Source organism: Sorex fumeus, unplaced genomic scaffold (assembly GCF_029834395.1).
Source record: "Sorex fumeus unplaced genomic scaffold, SorFum_2.1 ptg000008l, whole genome shotgun sequence".
In the NCBI taxonomy this organism is placed as follows: domain Eukaryota; kingdom Metazoa; phylum Chordata; class Mammalia; order Eulipotyphla; family Soricidae; genus Sorex; species Sorex fumeus.
This window is the reverse complement of record NW_026606065.1, coordinates 15,406,674-15,427,869: the sequence shown is the minus strand read 5'-3', so window position 1 is coordinate 15,427,869 and position 21,196 is coordinate 15,406,674. Positions and strand designations below refer to the sequence as shown.

The 21,196-nt window shown below is 36.2% G+C and overlaps 1 protein-coding gene and 1 non-coding gene across 5 annotated transcripts in view; both read left to right on the top strand.

Moving 5' to 3' along the window:
* ADGRB3 (adhesion G protein-coupled receptor B3) overlaps positions 1-21,196 on the top strand; it is a 799,823-nt gene that overhangs the window by 599,456 nt on the left and 179,171 nt on the right. The gene's annotated exons all lie outside the window — the stretch shown is intronic.
* On the top strand, positions 12,286-12,387 carry LOC130019484 (U6 spliceosomal RNA). The gene has a single exon (XR_008791810.1). It is a non-coding gene; the product is annotated as a U6 spliceosomal RNA (small nuclear RNA).

The window sequence follows — 21,196 nt, the reverse complement described above, 5'->3', positions numbered from 1 at the left end:
TTGTGGCTGTTTTCACTGTTCTCCTCTGTTGGAATCACTTTTTCTGAGATTTTTATTTCGTGACTTTACATATTCACTGTCACTGTCACTGTCCTCCTATTGTTCATTGATTTACTCAGGCGGGTCCAGTAACATTGTGAGGGGGCAGAAGAATCAAAGGTGAAGGAATTGAACTCAGGTTGGCCGTGTTGGCCGCGTGCATGGCAAATGCCCTCCCCGCTGTGTTATCACTCCTGTGTGAGTCATTGTGTGTCCATAGTCTAAGTAGCTAAAACAAACAAATAAACAAAATGTATAAAGCACAATTAAAAATAGTTCATATATCTAACCTTAATCATTACAAATTATTTTTAAATTATAGCCAGACTGGCTCTTCGAGCCTGTGTTTTTCCTTGAACACGTGTCTCACTCACTTGCCTCTGTGTTTCTGAGTGCTTTTTTGCACTCTGGGGAAGTCCATGTTCTCTCTTGAACACATATTTTCTCTTTCACTCTCCCCTCACATCTTCTAATTAAGTTTTGTTCAATAAAAACTATCTTGTTTCAGGGCCTGGAGAGATAACACAGCGGGTAGGTTGTTTGCCTTGCGCATCTGACTCGAGTTGGATCCCCAGCATCCCATATGCCCACCCCCTCCCCCCCAGCACCGCCAGGAGCAATTTCTGCGTGCAGAGCCAGGAGTAACCCCTGAGCATCGCTGGGTGTAATCCAAAAAGAAAACAAAAACTATCTTCTTTCAGCATGCAAATATATACAATGGCCAAATGTGTTTTGGAATATACAAATATGGATAAATCATTTGCCTCTACTTACTGAACTGTACAAATAACTGAAATCTATAAAGTTCTCCTCATGTATAGTAAAATTAATATACTAAGATAAAAATAATATCAGTAGCACTGTAGCACTGTCCTCCCGTTGTTCATCGATTTGCTCGAGCGGGCCCAGTAACATCTCCATCGTGAGACTTGTTATTACTGTTTTTGGCATATTGAATACATCACGGGTAGCTTGCCAGGCTTTGCCCGGCGGCCATGCAGGCAACTTGCCAGGGTCTTCAAGAGGGCTGGAGTGATAGCACAGTGGTAGGGTGTTTGCCTTGCGTGAAGCTGGCCTGGACTGGCCGAGCTGAGTTTGATTCCTCCTCTATTCTTGGAGACCGTGGCAATATCAGTACTTGAGCAATTTTACAGTAAAAGATTAATTTTAAATCTTGATTAGAACATGAAGTGTTTTTTTCTTCCTCGGAATAGCAGCACTGTAAAATTATTTTTATTGACTTTAATTTATTTTATCTGGAATATTTTGTATATTTTAGAAACATACATAAATGGAAGCATACACGTGATAGTCAGAAACTGTCTACTTTTTTTAAAAAACTATCTAAATTTATAGCATTTTTTTCTCTAGTAGAGTCATAATAGGAACTTTAATGGCTAGTTTATCAATATTTTACCAGTACTTCTGGATAAATATTTTTTATTTTAAGATTTTTTAAATTTTTATTTTGAAAATTATTTCACAAGCAATACATTATGGCTGTTTTCACTGTGATCTTCTCTTTGAATCTCTTTTTCTGAGATTTTTAGTTTGTGTTTTTATACAATAAATGCATTTAATATGTATTTATTTTACCAGTACTTCTGGATAAATACCTTTTAATAAGAGACAAATTATTATCAGTTCAACCATGTTCTGTTGTTTGTATTTATACATTACTTTCCATGCTTAAAATTCTTTCTGCTTTTGCCGCAATAGAGCTAATTTGTACTAAAGATTTTGCATCTGTGATGAAAGATTTCTGGATTTATCACTGAGCCAGCACAAGAGGAGGAATGATAATCTGTTATTGTTGCTTTGTTAGGAATTTTATGGAATTATTAATTTAACTATAATCAGAGTTAATACACATTAACATTCACATTTACTTCTATGGTTAAGAATTCTGTCTGGCAAAAATAACATTCAGTTCAATATGAATCTCCTTAGGGAAACTCTCAGAATTATAAATAGGTACATCTATTATAATTTAGGTCAATTTCTGCTAAAGTGAGTCAGCAGTTGACCTTAGTTTGCTCATCAATAAAATTCTAGTCTCCGTACTTTGTAAGAGACATAAAGCATATTGAATTTTATTTACAAGTATTATCTAATCTTATTTCAGCAGAAGTCATTTGCAGAATAAAATTGGATCTTATATTTGTATGGTGCTATTGATTTACAAAAGGCTTTATATACTTAATTATATCTAATTTTCTCAACATGCATTAATACCTTTTGTAAGAAAAACACCATGACTAAATATAAGGACTTGGATGAGAAACTTCTTTCAAATTAGGGTGTTGAATGTAAAACTCGAATCCATGACTTCTCACTTCTTAGTACAATGCTTAGAAACCACGCAATCTGCACTTCTTAAATAACTGAGTGACGATTTCGTTATCAAAATATAGAGCAAGGAATTAAACACTAGGTTGGTATTGGGGAAAGGAAGGACAATTGGCAGGCAAGGCCCTAATAATCCTGAGCCATGGCCTTAGCCTTATGAATTTTGGTCTCTTTCTCTAAGCATAAATGTTAAAATCTTTCCAAAACTTGAAGTCACTCAGTGGTTTATTTCAAAGCAGACCAAGCCAGATTATCAATTTCTTTTTATATGTACTATATCAATTTTATTTTGTAATAGCACTGTAGCACTGTCCTCTCGTTGTTCATCGATTTGCTTGAGCTGACCCAGTAACGTCTCCATTGTGAGACTTGTTGTTACTGTGTTCGGCATATTGAATACATCATGGGGAGTTTGCCAGGCTTTGCCGTGCAGGTGAGATACTCTCAGTAGCTTGTGGGGCTTTCTGAGAGAGGCAGAGGAATTGAACCCAAGTCGGCCGAGCCGGCCGTGTGCAAGGCAAACGCCCTACTGCTGTGCGATCACGTCTTTATTTTGTAGTAAAGGTAAAGGTAAGGTAAAGGCCCTCCCGTTGATCCTCAATTTGCTCGAGCGGGCCCAGTAACGTCTCCATTGGAGACTTTGTTGTTACTGTGTCTGGCATATCGAATACTCTCGGTAGCTTGCCGGGCTCTCCGAGAGGGGCGGAGGAATCGAACTCGGGTCGACCATGTTGGCCGCTTGTAAGGCAAACACCCTACCCGCTGTGCTATCGCTCCAGCTATTTTGTAGTAAGTATGTGAAATCTTGTTTGCATATTGAGAAATAAAAGCAACTATATTAGATTTTAATCATTAAGCATGATCTGCTTAATATACTTGAGGGCTAAGTATATTTTACATTAAAGTTAGATGAGAGATATTCAAAATTGAACAAAAGAAATACATCCCCAGTTAAATTGAGCTCTAATCTACACCATTTTGGCATACTGTTTTATTTTTATATTTTGTATATTTGGGCCACACTTGGTGGTATTTAGGGAATATTCCTGACTCTTCACTCATGGATTTCTCCTGATGTGCTCAGGTGATCATATGGTGTGGAAATTGAACCTGGTTGGTCACCTTGCATCTGTAATAACTCTCTGAACTTTAGCTTATTTTACTCCTGTGACACTTTGTCATAAATTCAGTAAGTTTACGGAGGAAACACAGACTTGGCTAAGTTATTTTTTCTGAAATTTCTATGGGGAAAATTGATACTGATGGTAATTCTTTTCTTCCTCTTCAATCATCATGAGTCTACCAACCTAAATTGCGATAAGCAAGGTTTCCTTTCCTTTTAAATCAAGATGCGAATTTGCTTTCTGAGAGTTATCTGTGAAGTTTCCACACTTCTTTTTCATCCAGAATACCTGCTTCTCCCTTCCTCATTCTCCTACCCACCCTCCTGGCAGTTCGACCTTCAAGATCTTCCCTACCTTCTTTTGACTCAGCTGTTATCTCTAACAGGCTCCCCTCTTCTCAAAGAATAGGAGGAGACTGAGACAGTTCATGATTATATTGAATAGTAGGCAACAAGATAAAAATGCCCAAAACAAAAAGTTTTGTAATGTTTGAGTCCTTTCTGCATTAGCTTTAAAAAAAATAATGTCACTGTTTGCTGCTGTGACTTTTGTTGGGTCTCTCTTCTCACCTCAATCTCATGCAAAATCAAGAGACAGCCGAAGAGGCACATCTAGATGCTAAGGACTATGAGAATTAGACTTATCTTTTCTGGTACTATAACATCAAATTGCATGAAGTGTCTAAAGAAGGGAGCAGTATACAGTAGAAGAATATTGTGTTTGAAGTTAAAACACCTGGCCAGATTTTGGAGCCTTCTACCTAGATTCAAAGTATAGCACAACACTGGGAAAAAAAAGATCCAAAGTAAAACTATCGAGGACAGAGGTATAATACAGTGGGCTGGGTGCTAGGCTTGCATGCTGCCAACCCAGGTTGGTTCCCTGGTATGGTCCCCCAAACCCACCAGGAGTGATTCCTGAATGCAAAGCCAGGAATAACCCCTGAGTAACACTGGGTGTGGCCCCCCAACAAAAACAACAACAAAACTACAGTCAACAAACTTTCTAATGTGTCTTTCAATGTGCCATGGTAGGATTTGGGAGGAATCCTGAGGACACTGGTGGAGGGAAGTTCGCACTGGTGGTGAAATTGGTGCTAGATTCAATTCCTAAAACTCAATTATCAATAAATTTATGAATTACATTCCTTTTAATCAAAGTAAGCAAACAAGCAAACCAAAAATCTGAGCAGTCAGCCAGAGCAGTACTATTATGGCTAAGGTATATGCCTTATATGCAGTGGACATAGGTTCAATCCCCTGTATGGTCCCTCGAGCCTGCTATGAATGATCCTTATGCACAGAACCAGGAATAAGCCATGAACTCCGTTGAATGTGATTCCCAAACACCCCTATTGGAAAAAAAAAAACAGGATACCAAGCACTGAGTATTTGTGACCTTTGGGGAAACAAATAAATCCTCTGAATTACATTTTTAAAAATAAGTTACTATGAATATGATGCAACTTTTCTGGAATTTAGAGGCAATAAGCATGTGAAATAATAATTTACGGAATAATATAGCATTACCTCCGAGTTTGAACTGTAGGAAATCCAGATCAAGTCTGTTAAGAAAATGAGCCTCTTTTTCTCTGCCTTTAATTTTTCTCTCACCTTTCTTCAACTATATTTTTGCCCTTATCTGCCTTCTCTATTTACCATGTTGATTTTTGTTTGTATAATGTTTCCTCTCCCTATATCTCTTATATTTTCCATTTTTCACTGTAAATCTACAAACCAGTAAGTTTCATGTTAGAATGTCTAATATCTTCACTTGCCTCAGGAGGTGTCATAACTTTTAAAACATACTGATTTACATTAATGAAAGCCATGTGACTGATGGTAAGGAGATGGGGAGGAAATGTAGTTAAAATCAAACAACTCTAGGTTATAGCATCCACAGATAATACGGATTCGAGTATATGCGGTTTTATTATACTGGACCTCATAGCTCTTCCCTATAAGAGGCTCCAACATACTGGTTCTGTACCACCGGAGAACAAGTCCTTAGTCTTAGGGATAGATCTTCAAAATAGACCCTTTTCAGGTTTTCCAGAAGGTCAGCACAATATTGAATATCTTTCTGGTTACTTTTTAATAAGGCATAGTTTTGTTGCTTGAGGCAAACAGGTAAATTAGTGCTGAGTTTCACAATCTACTGCCAAAAGCAGTTTTTTGATTCTGTGAGAATGAGCCTGGAAATGAGATGTGTTGACTTTTCCAACTGATTCCACTTATATCACAAGACTGGGATCAAATCACTTAACTCTAGTTAAGTCAAACATATCAAAGGGATTTAATTGCTCAAAAGTAGCTTTATTATTATTAAAGCCTAGAGAACATATGCTGTAAAGGGCTAAAGCTTCTGGCACTACACTTCTGGATTTGAGATTAACTTCATGCATTTTGATTCTGTGGTCTTGCACTTTCATATTTCTTACTTTGTACAGAAAAACAAGAATTATGGTATGTTTGAGGTTTATTAAATTTTAAAATATATGTTTTAAATAACAGTATGTTATGACACCTGTTGAAAATAGTACCTAGAAAAATGCATGTGCTTAATGAATGCTAATACTTATTATTTATTACGTGGATGAGTAACTAAACTTCATTGCCAAAGATAAGTCTGTGTTTATAAAGGATTTGGCAGACACATTAATCTATGTTTGAGCAGTAACAGTACTGAAAAGAAAATCCCAAATATTCTAGGAATTAAGGAACAAACCTCTACCATTTATGCATATTTTGACTTAACTCCGTTAGAAATATCAAACTTATCAGACCCTTTCAGTATTCAGTTTCATTAATGGAAGTACTCAAGATTGTACCAATTGTGGTCTCCAAAGTTTTAAGGACCGAATAGATTTTCATAAAACATAACAAATTTGGAACACTCTATTTTGCCCATTATTTCCTTGCTGACCTTCTTATACATTCTTCTTGACTCCTGTCAAGTGATCAAGTTTTCATTTATTAGTTTTATATTAGGAAAAATCAATATGTCAAGAGTTTTTACATGCAAAAGTCAAACAGTCTAGACTGAACAGAGTCTAGAACCCAGTCTGTCTCTCTTCCTTGTCCACACCACCTTTCCACACATCAGTTTAATAAATCTTTTTTTCCCCTTTATGCTCAGCAAATCTTAAACATATCAGCAAGCTGTCTTTTTTTATATACTTGGATTTTAGGGAATTATTGATCCCAAAGGAAAAGTGAATGTTCTATGGATAAAAGTTATAACTACCCAGAGAATCTCAGATTACTTCTAAGCAAATGTCTCTAGTCAGCTTTTAGTTTTGTGTGATGTAAGTATACTCAGAGTTTTGCATAGCAAAATTAATCTCTTTTGCCAATTTTCTGTGAATTAGAGTCCTAACTATAATTTCATATAAAAACAAGTCTGTCTTGTGTGTCTTCATAAAATGTCAAATGGATCAACTTCACTGCATTAGTGTGTAAGGGCTGCCACAACAGAGAACCACCGTCTGGGCATCTCAATAACAGACATTTATCTTCTTGGAATGCTTGGGACTGGAAGTTCAAGGTATAAGCAGTCTTGGTTGGTTTCTTCCGTGGCCTTTCTCCATGTCTAACACATGACGGACTTCTCATGTATTCTCATGTATCAAGTTGCTTGGAGAGATAACTCAGCTCTCTAGTATTTCATCTGTTACATAGATATAATTCTGCTACCGTTTTAGGTTGTTATGAGAATCATAATAATTATAATTTGCCAACCATATATCTACATGTAGATATGTATGACAAATACCTCTTTGGATAGGTTTATATTTGACATTTTATATGTATGTGTATATATATATACATGTTTCTTTAGCATAAGATTGAAGGTTAAAAAATTATGCTACAATTTTTTTTATTTATATTGAACTTTCACCTTTGGAGTTAATCTTTGTTTTCAAATTTCATGTTAATATTCAGGTAATTTACTTGTCATTTTTCAAAAAAACAATTTTATTATTAAAATTTTAATGTATACCAATTGATTATGTTGCATATAAATGCATATTAATACTATATCTATATTACTTAAAATTATCATTTTCATTTATTTGGTTTTGAGGTAGCATCTGGTAGTGGTCAAGGCTTACTCCTGACTCTGCAATCAGGATTTACTTCTGACTCTGTTCAGGGTACCATATGCACTGCAGAGGATCAAAACCCAGGTTAGCTGCATGGAAGAGAAGTGTTCTACCTGCTCTAATATCTCTATTGCTCTAGTAATTTTAAAGCAAAGGGCTTTTGTTAAGACAACTTTTTTGGTCAAAGAGATAGTATAGAAGGTAAGGCTCTTGCCTGGCATGCGGATAATCTCTGTTAGATCCTCTTTACTGAATATGGTGCTCTGAGTATAGAGCCAAGAATAATCCCTAAGCACCAACAGGTATGGCCCAAAAACAAGAAAGAAAAAAAAACTTTATTGACATATAATATAACTAATGTGTCCATCTTGAAAAATCTGGAGATTATTGCAAATTCATGAAGTTGTCACCATATATCATAAACACATCTTTACAAAAGCTTCTGCTTTCCCTGTTTATTAGTAACTTCATATATGTTAAGAACTTATTTTAATTTACCTTTTTGACCTTTGGATTTTCAGATATCCATTTACAGGCTGGAATGAAAAACTAATAAAATATTGACTCAATTCAGCACTTCAAAATATTAAAATGTACACAAATTAAGTTATCAGTGATTATGCTGATTTATAAAAAGATATGCATTTTAGATAATCAAAATTTAGATTAAAAAAAATCCCCTGAGATTTAAGACTGCAAATTTTTACACATAGTGTTCTCAATATGATATTTCATATTCTCTCTGCTATCTAATTAATATTCCACACTAGGGGCACCAAAAAGTTTATAGTAAAGTATACAAACTCCATGTTGCAAATATTTTTAAATGTAGGTTTTTTATTGATATGGGAAAATGCCAGTAAAAGGTAAGAACCTGAGAAATTTAAACATTAAGAAGAAATAAATATTATAAAAAGAAGTCTAGGTGCTGGAGCAATAGTCCAGTGAGTAGTGTGTTTACCTTGTATGTAACCCATGCAGGTTCAATCCTCCTTCTCCTGTATGGTCCTCTGAACACTGCCAGAAATAATTCCTGAGTTAAGATCCAAGAGTAACCTCTGAGCATCATAGGTGTGCCTCACAAACCCCCCCACCCCCCAAAAAACTTTTAAAGTACTTTGAAAATTTTTTAACATAACATACATGGATCTTTGTGTATTCATGTACTTGGACCTCCCACTCTTCCTGATTTAGCAATTGCTTTATTTTATTTCTAATACCATTTATCCTCCATAGTTATGGTTTTGTCTTTTAAAACTATTTTTTTATTATTTTGTATTTATATAAAAAAGGTAAAAGGCCCTCCCGTTGATCGTCGATTTGCTCGAGCGGGCCCAGTAACGTCTCCATTGGAGACTTTGTTGTTACTGTGTCTGGCATATCGAATACTCTCGGTAGCTTGCCGGGCTCTCCAAGAGGGGCGGAGGAATCGAACTTGGGTCGGCCATGTTGGCCACTTGTAAGGTGAACGCCCTACCGCTGTGCTATCGCAGCATACATGTTAATTTTTTTCTAGATGGTATCACTTTCTACTTCCGTAATTTTTGAATCTCTTAACAAGGGTATGAGTTATTGATAATTAGTTCATTACCATTGGATATAATTTTTTTTCAGTTTCACCCTACTATAATATAAGCTGTGTATGAGCAGGAAAATTCTTGTCTTATTCATAATTGTATCCCAGGATATAGAGTGGTACCTGGAGAAAAATCGAGGCACTCATGAAAAGACCCTGAAACAAGTCAATTGTAGTTCAGGGAGTTGGCAAAGAAGACATATGGAAGTCTGTATTCTGTTTAGCTTGCATCATCATGGTCTACAAAAATAACAATGGCAATATATGTGCATGCATACACACACATACCCCCCTCCAAACACACACATGCACACACCATGATGTCATCTTAAGTGTATAAAGTCAACAAATAGTAAAGGGTGAAAGTGGATGATGAAATAGTGTTTCAGATAAATTGCTAGAAAAGAGTCAGCTCAAGAATGAACTTTTGAGCAATACCTGACAGTGAAAATCTGAGAATTGTGGTGGGAAATTTATTCTGACAAAGGTACCAGCAGCGACAGAACTCTGTGGCATGAATAAATTTGTCATGTTCAACCTAAAATAAATGAACTAACTAACACAGTGGAAAGTTCTGTGTAAGTAAAATAATTTTGATAGTAAATAATTTATTTAGAGAAATGTGTGGAAATAGAAAGAGTTAGCTACATATTCAAGAGAGAACACAAGCTTCTCTAGAAGGGAAAAAGACACACAGCAGAAAGTACTATAAGAAAAGTATGAATTAATTTACTGGGACCAAAAATATACACAACTTTGTGGTCATTTTGTAGTAGTTTGGGTATTTTTGTGAATGTACCTTGAATTCATTGAGTGAATGAACAAATGAGCCAGTGATGCTCAAATAAGATGCAATTCAAGTACATTTATTTAGGATCAGTTAATGATTAATTTCTACAATATTATATACATATAAATCACATCATTTATCAAAATCTAAAAGAGGCCTGATCATTTAATATTAATCTAGCTGCAGGACTGGACTCATTGGAGCAAATGATTAGAACCTCAGAGAGACTCTGTGACTAAATGCAGATCCAGTACTTGGTCCTTAGAAAACAGTCAAGGATATTAGTAGAATGAAGTAGAAGTGCTCTAAAGGCAATGTACTTCCCCCGGCTATGGGTATGGCAATAAATATTTCTTCAGTAGACAAACTTTTGTTATTCGGGATACTTAATTTTTCTCACTTTTCTTTTTTATTGCACAGCACATCTCTGCCAACACTTCATTAGATGCTACTTTACTATTCTGGAGGACAATTTCTCAATAGATAAATTGTTTTATAAGTACTGTGGCCCAAAGGATATATGTACAGAGCTTATCCCCACAGATTCTGCAATTAGACTGTTTTTTTAAAGTTGATTGGGTGATATTGAGCAAGTTATTGTTGTCAGAAATTTCCATGTCAATAAAATGAGAGTGAAAAACAAATAAATAAATAAATAAAATGGGAGTGGTAATCATATTAGATTATTCACTCAAAGCACTTCATTGCATTCCTGGTAAGTGATAATTTTTCTGGAAACATTAGCTTTTAGTATTAAATTCAGAATAAAGTTAGAATTTTTCCTCACATTCAACCTTACAGAGATTGCTTCCTCAAGATTTAGACACTGCATTTAAATTGACTCTTTTAAAGAAAATAAAGGTATATTGTATTCTACTTTTGGTTTTTATAGGACTATATGTTACTATAATAGAAACTATAACAAATCTCAGAAGCATAGTTAACATATGAGCTGGAGATAATGTAGAATTATGAAAGATTTAAAGATAATCTTGTGTTATTGTGGATTTTTAGCTGAAAAATAAGCATTAGCAATATCTCCCTTGAAAATGTTTTATATGCATTAAAATTATTGTGAACTTAAAAGTCGTTCTAAATAATTGCATTAATTAAATTGTTATTTTGTTGTTGTTTTTATTAAAGGTTTTGAGTGTTGCCTCAAAGAGTGTCTTAGTATTAAGAGGCACGTAGATCTCATAGTTCTGCTTTAAGCAGAGATAGTGCATTATTTATCTATTTGTGTTGATAATTTTTTATCATGAGTTTTTTTTAACTTCTATAATTAATTTCACCTCAAGAGAATTTTTATTCATAAAAGCAAAGAAAATCTGTATTTGCTATTTTCATTGTCAAGGTATTGGTTTATTAAATGGATTTTGAAGAAACTAAATAGGAGAAAGCAAAGGGTGCCTGCACTTCATAAAAACAACTATTTTCATGGTGGTAACATGAAGGAAATCTCTAGATACCCTATACTTGACATTAATTTGGCAAGCATATAGCACAGATGTGGTAGAGAGAACATTAAGGCTAATTTTGTAACATCAATCTGTTGTCATCAGTATACAAGTGAAATTAAACCCACATTGACAGATCAAATTACTAAGGAGAGAGACATGTGTAGATTGGAAAGGAGCAGAGACCTGAGAGCATTAACCACAGTAACACCTCAGACAAAATGTTGAGTGTTAGCATCCATGTCATCAACAAAGCGTTATCTAAATGCAATTTTCATTTTAAGATTCTAACCAAAGATATCATATCCCTGTGCAAAATAAAAGTCTCTTCGTCCATTTAAAAGCAAGTGGTCTTTATTATGCATCGGTGAGACCTCTGATGACCTTGCAACTCTGCTGATTTTCCTTCAACACTCACCTGGTTTTTAACAAGAAGTACACCATATCTGTGCAAATGACTAGAACAGAAGTTTGCACGCAGGTGGCTTTAAGAAAATTAGGAGAAGCCAACTTCTAGATCTTCAAAGCAGAATTTTAAAAGTAGCCAGAAATTTAAGAAGAGATGGCAAGAAATGTTTTTCTAAGCTAACACTAAGGTAAAGGTAAAGGCCCTCCCGTTGTTCATCGATTTGTTCGAGCGGGCCCAGTAACATCTCCATTGGAGATTTTGTTGTTACTGTGTCTGGCATATCGAATACGTCACGGGGAGCTTGCCAGGCTCTGCCATGCGGGCGAGATACTCTCGGTAGCTTGCCGGGCTCTCCGAGAGAACGGAGGAATCGAACTCGGGTCGGCCATGTTGGCTGCGTGCAAGGCAAATGCCCTACCGCTGTGCTATCGCTCCAGCCCTTCGGCAGCACATATACTAAAATTGGAACGATACAGAGAAGATTAGCATGGCCCCTGCTCAAGCTAACACTAGAACTCATTATCTTACAGTTTCTTTTTTTTTTTTAGGCTCAGCACCTTTATTATAACTTCATAACATACACTTTCTTGGTTTTTTTTTTTTTTTAGTGAAACACCATGAGGTACAGTTGTAGACTTACAAGCTGTTGTGCTTGGGTTTCAGTTATGCAATGATCGAGTACCCATCCCACCACCGGTGCCCATTCTCCACCCCCATCAATCCCAGTATCCCTCCTACCCAGCCCCCATCCGCCATCCCACCCTGCCTCTGTAGCAGGGCACTCCCTTTTGTTCTGTCTCTCCTTTTGAGTGCTGTGGTATGCAGAAGAGACATTGGGTGGAAATCATGTTCGGTCCATAGATTACTTTCAGCAGGCATCTCCCATCCTAGGAAGATCTTCCCAGCACCCTTTATTTTGGTGCTCCCTTTTCTATCTGAGCTGTCTTTACCCCTAGAGTGTGCGACTGGCCTTTAAGCCATGGAGTGAACAAGCTGGTATTTATCACAGCTGTTCTCGGGTGTTAGTCTCTTATTTTGTTACTTGATGTTACCCAGATGAATGCAATCTTTCTATGTCTGTCCCTCTCTTTCTGACTCATTTCGCTTAGCATAATATTTTCCATGTAGTACCACTTGTATGTAAATTTCATGACTTCATTTTTTCTAACTGCTACATAGTACTACATTGTGTAGATGTACCAAAGTTTCTTTAACCAGTCATCTGTACTCCGGCACTCAGTCGTTATCTTACATTTTCAAAGGAGAACATGTTTTTCTATAATTATTGATTTCTTAAATGCAAGAATTACATTTATTTAAGTGATATAAGATGACAAAAATGCTTCATAGAGCTGATGACTTCATAGCTTTACAATAGAAGTTATTACTCTTGTTTCATTTGTTCTTTCTAAGACCTTGCTCAGTAAATCAGTCTCGAATTTCCCAAGTTCTTCATACACTTCCGTGCAGATTATTTTCTTTAGAAGAAACAAACAAAAGCACTATTATCATCTCTACTATATCTTCAAATATGTTCTTGGTTTTTCTTGAATGCCCCATTTTAAAAATTACTGAAAAATGTTCTCAGAATTATCTAAACTTACTATCTCTAACTTTGCTGGAGCTGATTTTTTAAATCTTCTATTTCCAGATCCCAAAGTTTGCCTCAGCTATATCTAAATCCTTTTTTCTGAATCTGTAGCCTTGGGTACATGTGACTAGGTGCCTGAGGAATTCTGTATTGAATTCTGCTCAACCCCTTCTTTACTTTATCTAGCATTATTCTTATTTTCTCTCTAACATTTCTTTTACGTTGCTTTCGCTGATACCTCTTGATTTTTTTTTGTTTGTTTGCTTTTTTCTTTCCCAACTCTTAAGCATTCCCTAGATTACTACTTGAGGCTTCGTTATCTTCCACACATGTATTCTTTATTATTTTAAAATATCTATTATCTTTCTTATATGCCACTGTTCCCTACTTCATCATTTCAGAATTGTGACTATACAGGTATCAATGACTTTTTGTTTATCTTATACATTGTCTCTCCTGGATACATCTATCCCAGAATTCCTACATAAATGCAACACTTTTCCTGAATGGACTATTTCAGCTACCTTAAGAATTATTTCTGTCATTGGGAACCAGCAGTTCCAGTGCAATTCAGATGTGGATTTGATCCCTGTACCATGTGGTCCCCTCAGCATCTCTGGATGAAACAAAGGATGACCCCAAACATCACTGTAATGATCAGGGTAATTTGGAGCACTCTAGGCCCATATGTCTTGGCATCCTTGCATTGAACAGCCACAAACCCCCTGAACATTGTTTTCAAATTGGCAAGATTTAAAAAAAAAGGGGGGATTTTTTGTGAATATTGTCATTTTATTCAACATCAATATACTAGTGTCTGCAAATGATTTAAATTTACACAAATAAGACATCCAGAAATATGGCATCTCTTTCATCACTACACAAAGATCTTATCCAAGTAAAAATTTACTTTACAGGTTTTTGTATTTTACATTTAAAATATGCTGCATGGAACAGGTAATTTATATATTTTTGCAAGAATTCTATATCATAGAGGTTGTGCTTGGTTTTTTTTGAGGACATATTTGCTTCAATTGTTTCACAAATATTTTATCTAATATTAAAAGAAAGGCAATGTTTTGAAATGTTAGAAATTTATTTGAAAAAAGTTTATTCAAGTTGGGCAGTGTCAATCTAAAAATGGTTAGAGCAATTGTTAGGAGCTAGGGAAAAGCTTCTGTAGAGAAAAGGTGGAAGTTAAAGAGGTATTGATTTACTATATCTTAAAACCAGTGAGCTGTTTGTGAGTGGTTGTCCTTAAGGTTTTGCTTTCCTGACCTTGAGCATTGTATAGGATTAAATTTTGATTTGATTATGTAGACATCAAGACATTAAAATCACCTCAGTCTTATGTCCTCCTTGTTTAATCAATCTAACACTAGTGAAGCTATTTTTTAAGCTATAAATATTCTTATATAGGCATGTTGACTTATAATGCTGATGCTTGTTTCCATACTATTTTTCAATATTAAAATTACTCTAAGACTGAATTAATGACTAAGATTTCTACATTATAGAATTTGTAGTGTCTTGTGTAAACACACAAAAAAGGATGGGCAAAGGGACGGCAGCGGCCTATCTCTCCTGCTTTCTGTGTTCGGTAGTCTCAGGCTGCTTCCCCACTCCAGGGAGGTTGATGGCGATGAGCAGGCGAAGGAAGGAAATGAGGGCCAGGCTGGTTGGTCTTAGTAGCAATTTATTACATGGAAGAGATGTATGTCATGGAGGCCCCAGGATCTCTCAAGCACGTGCTCACCCAGATTCTCTCAGCCCGTGTTCCCTACAGAGCCCTGAAATCTCCCTTATATAGATCATGGTACCACTAAAGGACTCAATACAGTGATGCCATCAAAAGGAGTTACAGAAAGAACATTGAGTCTGGAAGACATACATTGTTCCTTTACATCTGCAGGCCAGTACCAAGACTGAAACCTTTCACAAGCTACAAGCACTTGGATTTGCATCCCAAAGACCAGTCTGCTAGAACTTGGAATCTTCATCCCAAAGACAAGTATCTGAGCTTTGCATCCCAAAGACTAGCCTGCCTAGAGCCTGGAATCTACATCCCAAAGATCAGGCCTGGCTAGCACCTGAGATTACTGAGAGAAAAGGGAAACTGCCTCTTACAATATACTGAAATTATTTACTGAAGGCAGTTCAAAGGGGAGAAATGTTCAGCCCCATCCAAACTAGTAGGACAAATGGGAAAGCCTCTTCTAGGCCAGATTCTCATTTAGCAGATCAACTCACCCTAGAATGGAATTCCATGGGTGTGTTTCTCCTTTCCTTGTCCAACCAACATATAAGCACACATAATATAAATCATTTTGTATGGACACATTAAGAAATGCTTTAAGCTTATAGAATTGCTCTCCTAGGGCCATCTCGATCTCAGACTGCAGTGCTCAGGCCAGATATCTTTCCTATTCCTAGCAGCAAGGTCCTAGTCTCGTCGTTACTTTTGGATCATGACAGCATTTGCCTATGATCAAACTCTTAACCTATAGTTAAGAATCGTGGCATCTTGGCCTGGCCCATCGCGATGCCAGGGTAGCACATAACTTACCGGCTTGCCTTGGTTCCATCCAGTCCCTTGTCGGGACCCTGCCCTTGGAGTGCTAGGAAGTGAGGGCAACTGAGGCTTAAGTTGAGAAAGCAGATGCCGGGAGTGAAAAATATTCAAAGCCAATTAAATGCTAAGATATAAAGTATAATATTAATTGTCTTTCTGTATCTATACTAAAAGGACATTGCATTAAAGCAAACTATTCAAAAGACATAAGGAGAGGAGAAAAGCAGTATTAACTTACAGTACAAGTTCAGAGTTGTAGATGGATTCAAAATTACTAATTTGTTGGGGAAGAGAGCACAAAGAAATTGTTACAGACAAACAAAGGAATGGGAGTGACTCAGGAGCACGGTGATGGGTGCAATCTGATAAACCTAAACTCCTTGTACTGATGTCGGTGGGCCCCACGGGTGACTTATATGAAGTGGGGAGGAGAAAGACGGTCACTTTCTCCCCACCCGCCTCTGCCACCCGGGACCCAGGATTACTGGGTTCTTGTCTCACCTCGCAGAAAGGAATTTCAGGAGTAGACAAGCAGTGAAGTAAATAGATTTTATTTGGAGGATTTTTAGGTGTGGAGGGAGAGAGAGTGAAAGAGTAACATACTCAAGAGAGAACACGGGCTTCTCCAAGGGCGGAGAGAGCCCCTACACACATCCTAGCATTAGACACGAAAGCATGAAAGTACGCATCTCAAGAGGGGAGATGCGGGCGACACATGTGCTCAGCCCACATGTGCTCGGCCACGTGGGCGCAAGCAGCACATGGGCTCGGGTAGCATATGCGCGTTCTTCCTTTGTTCAAGGTGGCCTTTATAGGGTTTCTCCAGCCTGCCCCCATGTGAAGCTTCTTCCCAGGTAAAAGTTCGTTGCTAAGGAGGTTACCAGGGAGGTCCAAAAAGAGGAACTTCATGGGGAGGAAGCCTATATCCTCAGGGTCTGCGGATGGTCTTATCAGGTCTTGGTTTTCTGTATCCACAAGGTGGGTCATTCCTAGAATTCTTCTTCCATGAAACTTTGTTTCATTGCAAAGGGCCTTTCCCTACCTACCTGCCTACATCAGTACTCCAAACAGTGTCTCTGACAAATTAAAGGAACTCTTTTACTTTTTCAACAAAAAAAGTTCTTCTTGCACTGCACTCATTTGTGGAGTATAAAACAATATAACATGAGGCTGACACGTAAGGATAGTAGATACACAGGACAGGTAGATTGCTCCATAGCTGGAAGGCTGCCTCATGAGCAAAGGGGAGAAGGCAGCTCGAATAGAGAAGGGATCACTAAGAAAAAGATGGCTGGAGGAATCGGTCAGGATGGGAGATGTCTGCAAAGATATAGGACCAAACATGATAACCTCTCAGGGTCTGTATTGCAAACCATAATGCCCAGACGTAGAGAGAGATTATGGGGAATCATGTCTGCCATGGAGGCAGAGGGAGGGTGGGAAAGGAGTGGTATACCGGTAATATTGGTGGTGGGGAATGTGCACTGGTGGAGGGATGGGTGTTTGATCATTGTGTGATCGTAACCCAAACATGAAAGCTTGTAACTATCTCACAGTGATTCAATAAATTTTTTAGAAAAAGTTCTTCTATATAAAAATATAGGATTCCTGTTTGGTATGATTTGGTAAGTTAGATTTTGAGTCCATGGATATTAAATCTTTTCTATGTAAGTTAATGGTAATAGTCTCCCAAGACTGACCATCCCCCTCCAAAAAAAGTAACTTTCCAAATCATATAAAATAAGAATATACTACTTTCTGAAATTGAGAAAAACCTGTATGCTTCATGGTTCCCTAACTCTTTCTCTTAAATAGAATACTGTAGAATATTGCATGTAGAATATTGGCATTTAATTGTATGTCACACATATACTATCAAACTTATCTGAAATTCTACAGTATTTAGATACAATTTCTTTTTATTTACCTACGAAGGCAAATAGATAACTGGTTCTTTCTCTGAATGTCCCAATATGATCTCATGAACCATAAGGCATAACTATAATATCACTAGACTTTTTCACAAGTGCAATTGAAACTAATTTTCTATGTATCCAAAATAATATGGTGATGATGTTTAATTGGGGTTTTTAAATAATACATAGAATGAAATCCTCAGCTGGTATTCAAATTGATTGTCGTTAAATTTCTATAAGTACTACTTCTTACTATTACTGAAAATAAGAAAAGCTGGGTATGAATATAAGGGGAAATAGAGAAATCAGATACTCTGTTGGCAGCCACCAGAAATAAGTACCTTCTTGTTTCAAGTTTGCTGGTTGAAAAGGTGATAAATTCCACAGAAGCCTGAGGAATTGCCAGAAGAAAGTCTTTCTTTGGCAGAGTGTGCAAATGTGATCAAATTCTTAACAGGATGTTGGAGTTACATGACCTTCAACAATAATAGCCAACTAATAAATTTGTCTTCCCAGCTGCTAGTGCATAATCATAACAGCTAATATTATGTGAAAATTAACACCATGATAGATTGTAATCATGTTAAAATACAAATCACTATGACTAAAGGATAGAGCAGTGAGGTCTGAAAACATTCCATTAAAAATGTACATATTTTGTCAGTAAGTAGAAGGAGGCCAAATGATCAGCTTCATATGTGGTACATAAAGTAACATAATAAAAAAACAACATACTCAAAACAATAGAAGTGGAGAACTGGTGTTTAATAAGAAGCAAATCGCTACTGGGAAATCAGATGTTTGGGAGGGACACTAGAACATAGTAAAGGAAACCTGACATTTAGAGAGGGTGGTATTGAAAGGGTTTTGCATGAATCCCTGCTGTAATCAATATTTTAATTTACAGTGCTTAAAACAATTAAGAAAAAGAGCCTAGGAAAAAATGCCTTTACCTACTGTAAGTTAAAATAATGATAAAATAGGAAAAAATTTAACATCTTTGGAGGAAACTAATTTATAGAGAGGAAACTGACTTTTCTTTTCTCTAGTACTATGCAAAAATAAAAATAGGAAAAAATATTGCTAGTTTCTTTTAATCAAAGAAAATGAAACAGAACTATTAAATGAAAAGGTACATACATTTAATAAAAAAATACTCACCAAATTAGCAAGGCTTTATGCAAAGATGTCATAAAAACAGTTTTGTTTTTTATTTTTTTCCATTTTTCTCTTTATTATTATTATTTTTTTTATTTTATTGAATCACTTTGAGATAGTTACAAGCTTTCATGTTTGGGTTACAATCACACAATGATCCGACATCCATCCCTCCACCAGTGCACATTCCTCACCACCAATATCCCCGGTATAACCCCCCTTTCCCACCCTCCCCCTGCCTCCATGGCAGACAGTTTTCCCCATTCTCTTTCTCTACTTTTGGCATTGTTTTGCAATATAGCTACTGAGAGGCCATCTTGTTTGGTCCTTTACTTTTTGCACACATCTCCCATCTCCACTGATTCCTCCAGCCATCATTTTCTTAGTGATCCCTTCTCTATTCCAGCTGCCTTTGCTCATGAGGCAGGCTTCCATCTATGTGGCAATCTACCTGTCCTGTGTATCGCCTATCCTTACGTGTCAGCCTCATGTAATATTGCTTTATACTCCACAAATAAGTGCAGTCCTTCTATGTCTGACCCTCTCTTTCTCTCTCATTTCACTTAGCGTGATACTCTCCATGTCCAGTTATAAGCAAAGTTGTTTGCTTCATCTCTCCTAACAGATGCATAGTTTTTCATTGTGTAGATGTACCAACGTTTCTTTTACCAGTCATTTGTTCTAAGGCGCTTGGGTTGTTTCTAGATTTTGGCTTTTGTGAACAGTGCTGCAATGAACATATAGGTACAGATGTCATTTCTACTGTGCCTTTTTGCATCCTTGGGATATATTCTGAGAAGTGGTATTGAGGGGTCATATGGAAGTTCAATTTCTAGTTTTTGAAGGACTGTCTATATTGCATAAAAAGTTTTAAATCAAACCTTAATCCTGGAAAGTACAAGGGTACTGCTCATCTTGTACATCAGATTTTCATTGTTATTGTTTTATTGTCATTATCATTGAGTGGACTTAGAGCAACTATGCTTTATTAAAATTAATTACAGCAGAAGAGGTATGTTCAGAATAGGGTAGAGACCTTGGCGTTAGCAATAACAAAAAAGGTCATTTCCTTATCCTTGCTTCATTTAGTTCTTTCACTTTTTCCCTTCTATATTTTTCTTACAACTCATTAATTCTATGCTTGTATATATTAAGAACTGTTGGCGTTTATGGAAGTCATATCACTGTCCTTTAAAATCTCCATTTTCACATCTACAAATTAAAAGACAATCCCAAAAATATGATCAACAAGTTTTCCAGTAACCAACCTCTGACCATTCCTTCAGCCACAATGATTTCTTTCTGCCTACCACATTAGTCTTTGCAACAGCCATCAACCTTATTGCTCTTATTATATCTTTCTTTTAAGTTGACACATATATCATCATTGCTATGCTTAATTCATACAACCTAAACCACATATATAATGACAAAGAGATCACTTTTTATGGAACACATCATTTTGCAATATTTTTCTAAGTAACTCTGTGAGCTCTCTGTTCTCATGCACAGAAACCAAGAAGCTTTCTACTAGTTCTATATATATATTTCATCTGAAATTTTAAATGTGAGGAATTTCATAGCTGTTCTTAAAATAATTAATTGCTCTATTAAGAGAAACACAGTTCCATTGATTTTTTTAATGGTCCCAAAGCTATACCCTGAACGCATTCAAATTTTAATAAATGTTATTGACCAACTAGCTGTCTGACTAGTAGTACACTAAGAATACACACTAAGATTCATTTTTTATACATTACTTAAATTTAGAAAGCCTGTCTCAGAATTTTATGAATTATCAAGACCCAGAACTCATAATAGTTTTGCTTTTCTATGAGGCAAAATTATTTTCATTGCACATTATACTTTTGTAGATAAGTATTTTTCTCTAACAATAATGGAAATAATTATTCCTAATTACATAAAAGCTGAAGCCACTTGCACACTAAAACAAGCTACACAAAATTGATGTTTATGTGTACAAATATGTTAATTGGAGGTCTTATATGTTCTTTGTTCTTGAATTCAGTTTTATAAGAATAGTGGTAAGTTTTGTGTTCAAAAAATTTATGAACATGGCTGTTTCCCTCTTTCTGTTCACATATATTTT